Below are 6,000 nucleotides of genomic sequence, written 5' to 3' on the forward strand. Positions count from 1 at the left end.
CACGTCTAGCACATCAATCGGCAACGAGGCCACCCGTCCTGACCAACCTGGCAGCACCCGCAGCACTATGGCCCCACGTCGAGCTTCGTGTTTTCTCTACAGCCACAACAGCACAGTCCCTCGTCGAGCTTCGTGTTTGAGCCAGAGCAGTCATCATAGCCAGCAGGTATGTGTCTTCATATTTATTGTTTTCAACATTAATTGAGGTGACCTCATTCTTCATGACTTAACATTCCATCGTGCAGGAGCCTATGGATATCAGGCGTCTATGTCGGCATCACATGATACATGGGGGAGTGATCCACATCCCGAGGAGAACATATAGGCTCAGATGTCGCGACACACCTAGTGGATGAACATGTTTTCGACTCCTCCACTAGGCCCCACACAGGATACATAGTATGACCAGGGAGAGTCCGAAATTCGTCCTCGTAACATTAGGGCACCCAACAGGTTGGGATGGACGCCGCCTATAGATCCGCCTCCCCGCCAGGCCAGACGTCGTCACTGACGCTTTTATCTATCAGTAGAGACATTACCATCTATTTCTGTATGAGACTTATGTCTATTCTATGTATGAGACAAATGACTACGTACTTATTATGAGACATATGCCTACTCTATTTTAGTACTCTGTTATCCGAACTACAACATCATATTTAGATAGAACATAATGCTCGTACAACAAGACAGTACAAACAACTAGATAGAACTACATCTAAATTAAACGGTACGTACGACTTAACTTACAACATACATCATAAAAATTACATGAAGTCATCATCGTCATCCTCCATCGATGCAGAGCTCTTGCCTTCGACGATGAAGAACTCTTGCCCTTCGATGATGAAGAACTCTTGCCCTTCGATGATGCTGAAATCTTACCCTTCGACGATGATGAACTCTTGCCCTTTGACGATGCAGAACCCAGAAGCGGCGGCATGAAGATATCGTCTTCATCCTCGCTGTCGGCACTCCATAAATAAGTATGTTCTGCTCCAAAGTTTAGGTACCTTCCACACTTTAGGTATCTTCTATGCAACCTCAGAAGTTCTTTCCGTATCTCCTCAAAGGTCCTGGAAGGCCACTGACGGTGTCCTAGACTAGGGGGGCACTCACCACGTCGTCTCCCGATCAGTTGGGTTGGACCGAGGACCCCCATGGCCGTTTACTCATGGGCCAGTCCGGACAGCCGATGTATACACAAGGAGGATTCCACAAGACTTGGTGATCAAGACAAGAACTCCTCTTCACCGACGTATTCGATTAGGACTCTTGTTATCCTAGGCCTCTGGTGCATTATATAAGCCAAGGTCAGGCCAGTCGATAGATCATTAGGACCTTATTCATCATACCCTTAGGTTTTAGACCACAACATATGATCTCGAGGTAGATCAACTCTGTACTTGATACTCCATCAATATAAACAAGAGCAGGACGTAGGGTTTTACCTCCATTAAGAGGGCCTAAACCTGGGTAAAACATCGTGTCCCTGTCTACTGTTACCCATCGATACATGACACACAGCTTGGGACCTCCTACCCGAGATCTGCCAGTTTTGACACCGACAATGATACTTTCATTGAGAGTTCCGTTGTGTGATCGGCAAAAGGATCGATGGCTCACCTACAGATCAACTGCGACATCGGCGTATTCGTCGCCGCCTCGACTGGTCACCTTGGCTTGACCGAGGACCGTGTCCTACCTCCAATCATCATGTTCGGACAAGGGCCTTCATCAATATCAACTCCGATCTCTATCAAGATCATGGAGGAATTATCCATGGAGCTCGGGGGCTCAACGTCAACATTGCCCTCGGGCGACCGTGCTGTTTCTCTGGACAACGAACTTGTATCCGCCGCCACCGCCTCCCCGAGTGTCGTTTAACGATTGTTTCATTGTAGTTGTGCGGAATTGAGTCTACAACAACCCTGGAAAATTTCGTCGAGTTCCGATGGAGGAATTTATCGCAATCTATGATATACCGGAGCCCCGTCAAATCTGGACGGGAATCTGGACGAGTTTAGCGCGTGGTCTCCAGAGCCCAGCTCGGAGGTGCTTTGGAAGATCCAACCGTTCATCTGTTGCGGAATTCCCATATCTACCACCCCTCAAAATTTCAGCTCGATCCGACCGTCCAAACTCCGGAAACCTTCCGATTAGCGCATCACTTTTTCAGATCTGTTTTCTGCGCGAGAACGAGTACGACCCGAGTTCATCTTTTTTTATGAACGGGATTTTGGACATCCTTTTTAAAGGAAGTTTTGTATGGGGTATTGTGTTTTGTTCCCAAACACATCCCGCTAATTTTAATGTCTTTTCCAATATGATCTTCACCATCGCGTCGGTGTCAAACTAGCCCGACAACGTTGCTCTACGGCTGCCGACCTGCGCTAGACACGTCGTTGCTTTGTTGAGCCAAGCTCAACTTCTTCGGGTCATTATCTCGGCAAGCCGAACAAGAGTTCGGCATCGCAAAGGATAAATCATCACCAACATCGCCGCCCCACGAATTTCATGAAGCGGGCACACCGGCATCGCCGCACGGCCACTTTATCACGCCAGCATTGACCACGTCACAAGTTACGACCTGCATCGGCATGGCCGCACTGTTGCTTCATCGATCCGATGTCCATCACGCCGAACTATTTCAACACCTCGGCTAACATGGCAGTTGCAACATCTCCTTACCGACTTGTTGCGTCTCCTCGTCTGGACCGAGGGCTTCGCCATACCTTCATTAACCTACTCCGGAGACTTCGGCGTCGTCAGCCAACCAGCTTCGTCATGTTAGCTGGACCGGGGGCTTTGCCTCGGCGAGCCAACCTTACCAGCATCGCCATGCCGTCGCTTCACCGCCCATCAGGCAATGGGTATGCGGATCGAGTCCCAATTTTGGGAGTCACTTTTCTTCAGACTGCTACAACAAATAAACTAGGTGCTATTAATCCCAGTAATTTTTGCTTGTTTGGGTTTATTTTTTCCAAGGAATTATTACTCTGGTTTGTTCCATCATCTGTACACAGGTCTATCAAATGGTGGCCGCATTAACGAGGTCGTGTGGTGGTTCGGTCAGTTTCCGTACATAGTTCGGCGAACGTCGCATCCAGAACTCGGATCGACCTATGAATTAAGGCTTTGCCACGCCTTTAACGCATCACGCCGGCGCCCTGCATGGATATTGACTTCGGCGCCAGGCCACATATCTTTAAATAAATTATTTTGCGCAAATTAAATACGTGAGAATTTTTATATATTTATATTATTATTGTTGGCCTGCACTATTTTACATGTGCAGGTAATGGACTTCGACTGCGTCACGTGGTCTCTTCGGCAAGCCGACGCCGTTGTCCCAATCGGCGTAAATCGGCTCGCGTGATCACCTTGTTGGTTGTGTTGCCATACCAACGTGTTCGGTTGCCTCGGGGACTCCACGTCATCAATGCCGAACACATTAACCAGCTAAGTCGCTTTCATACTCAAAAACTTTCAGTTTTAAATTTTGTTCGGTTCGACCAAGCATTATACTTTTTTTGGCAAAAAGTTGTTTGTGACAAAATTCATTGTCAAAACTTTGTTTGCGACACACAAATTCAAATACCCCGTTTATTTAGGGGCTTCCTTTACAAAGCCTTTCCTCTTGCATATGATTATACTTGTATGGATTCGTTCCTTGTTCGTGTATTATGCCACAATATGCACCATGTTGACTTAAGTGTTTCGCAAGCTGGGTTGCCTGGCTCCTGTACTTACCCCTACGTTTCCGATTGTTCGGCTAGGCGGTAAAGTGAGCACCTCTGTGATTGTTACTACCGGGTCATCCGAGTTAGTACCTCCGACTGGGTGAAGCTGAAAACTAGCGCTCTTATTGTTTTCAATCATGGTCGGCACACAACGGAACTCATGATTACAAAAAATCTATTGCACAAGTCTCATAGTAACAATGAGCAACCGAAGAAAGGTATCGGTGGGGGTACTATTTTCTTCGAAGATGCTTCTTACACTTCGTTAGTAATATAGCATAAGTTCCTTGAGCGCGCTTTGTCTGTTACAGCCTTATGGCCTGATTTCCTGGTTATCAAAAACATCGTCGATACTCTCGACAGGTGGAGTACATAACACTTTTCGGTCCTTGATCGAAGAGGGAGAAGCCGACGGTCGGTTAAGACGCGTTTAAAGTTCGGGTGAACACAGATATGATATAAGTACTTCAGTACGTACAATCATTATACATAAAATTCTTTTACCCAGGTCACTTGGGGGATCTTAAAATTTATATGAGTTGTTTTATAGTAAATGTGTTTTCTTCTTGGTCGTTGCAAAGTCTTTTTCTACTGCTCCTTTTTCGACTCGAGTGTATGGTCAATAGCCGGATAGCCTGTCTTCTCTCTAAAAGCCGCTCAAGTTTAATTTGCTAAACTGACCTCGGAGAAGTACTCCGCCCTTGGGATAAGGATCTTGAAGCCGTAGGCTGACCCGCGTGAAGTCTTGAGATTGGATGTGTCATGATAAAGCACGACAGAAGCATAATTTTTTTTTCCAATTTTCGGATTGGCATCGAACACTTGATCTTGTTCGGACGTCAAGTTTTTACTGGCGTTTTTTGGTTTTCCAAGCTTATGGCACTCTTAAACTATTTGTGTGTTTCTAGCATAAGTCTCGCAGTGCAACGTCGGACACCTTTAGAGATTCGGCAAAAACATTCTCGGATATTGCTATATATGCATCGGTTTCAAATTGTGTCTTCGGTCAAATAGTTGGGTTGCCCGGCTCCTGTGCTTGCCTCTTATGTTCCGCTTTGTTCGGCTAGGTGTGCAAAGGGAGAACCACTGTGATTGTGCTTCCAGCTCGCACGGTTAAACACCTCAGTGGAGAAAGCCGAAAACTGACTGTCACAATAAGCGTAAACTGGTCAGCGATCCGATGACTATGTTAAATGACGGGTCGTTCATAACATTGGACGAAGTGTTTACGGCTTGACCTCGGCTGTCGCCGAACACTAACCGGGGGCTCGTAGCTAGCTTCCCCAGTTTAAAGCTCCTATGACTAAGTGAAAGTTATAAAGCCCGCTTATCTTATTGCCTCGTTTCCACTAACACAATCACCTTCGGGCACCGAGACATCAGTTAACGGTTGTCTTGTTATTGCGGAGACACCCTGCATAGTATCTACAAAGGGGTAGAAGCCGACGATGGGCCACTTTCAACTGATAAACGGTCGCAACGGAGTCAAAATAAACATATCATAGTCATTTGTATTTAATATATAAGGGATGCCTTCCATAATCATAGTTATAAAGCCACGAATATGCATCAATTTGACTTCAGATTTTTGCCAAGCTGGGTTGCCTGGCTCCTGTGCTTACCCCTACGTTCCCGATTGTCCGGCTAGGTGGTAAAGGGAGCACCTCTGTGATTGTTACTACCGGGTCATCCGAGTAAGTACCTCAGACAAGGTGAAGCCAAAAGCTAGCAATCTTAAAGGATCACATTGGTCGGCAACGACGGAAGTGAAAATTTTGGTTCATTAATACCATAGGGTTCGGCAACTTTCCCCGAACTAAATCCTCAGTATTTTCCTCCCACATTGATCGGAGGTGAGGTTTCATGATCATGATAAACATGACGACCCAAAGAAAGGAACCAATAGCGGGACTATTTTCTTTGGAAGATATTTCTTATGTTAAAATGTAATATAACATATCTCTCCGTGTACCTTTATTTATAAAACCGTATGGGCGTATTGCCTTGTTTCCCATAAATCTTTGCCCTTATAACGGCTTTATAAAGTAGGAAAACACTCCTCGGCTACTGGCCGAAGAGGTTGAAACCGATGGTCGGTCAACAAAGTTTTGTACAATGCGGATCCGAGCATTAATGATGTAAAGTACTTGGATATATAGAGTCATTACACATAATTTTTGATTTTACTATGGATATCGATCCTTAATTCGGCCACCCGTGCCCGCATTAAGGCTCAGGGGCTACTGGGCTTCGGGCT

Source organism: Triticum urartu, chromosome 3 (genome assembly GCF_003073215.2).
Source record: "Triticum urartu cultivar G1812 chromosome 3, Tu2.1, whole genome shotgun sequence".
Taxonomy (NCBI): Eukaryota; Viridiplantae; Streptophyta; class Magnoliopsida; order Poales; family Poaceae; genus Triticum; species Triticum urartu.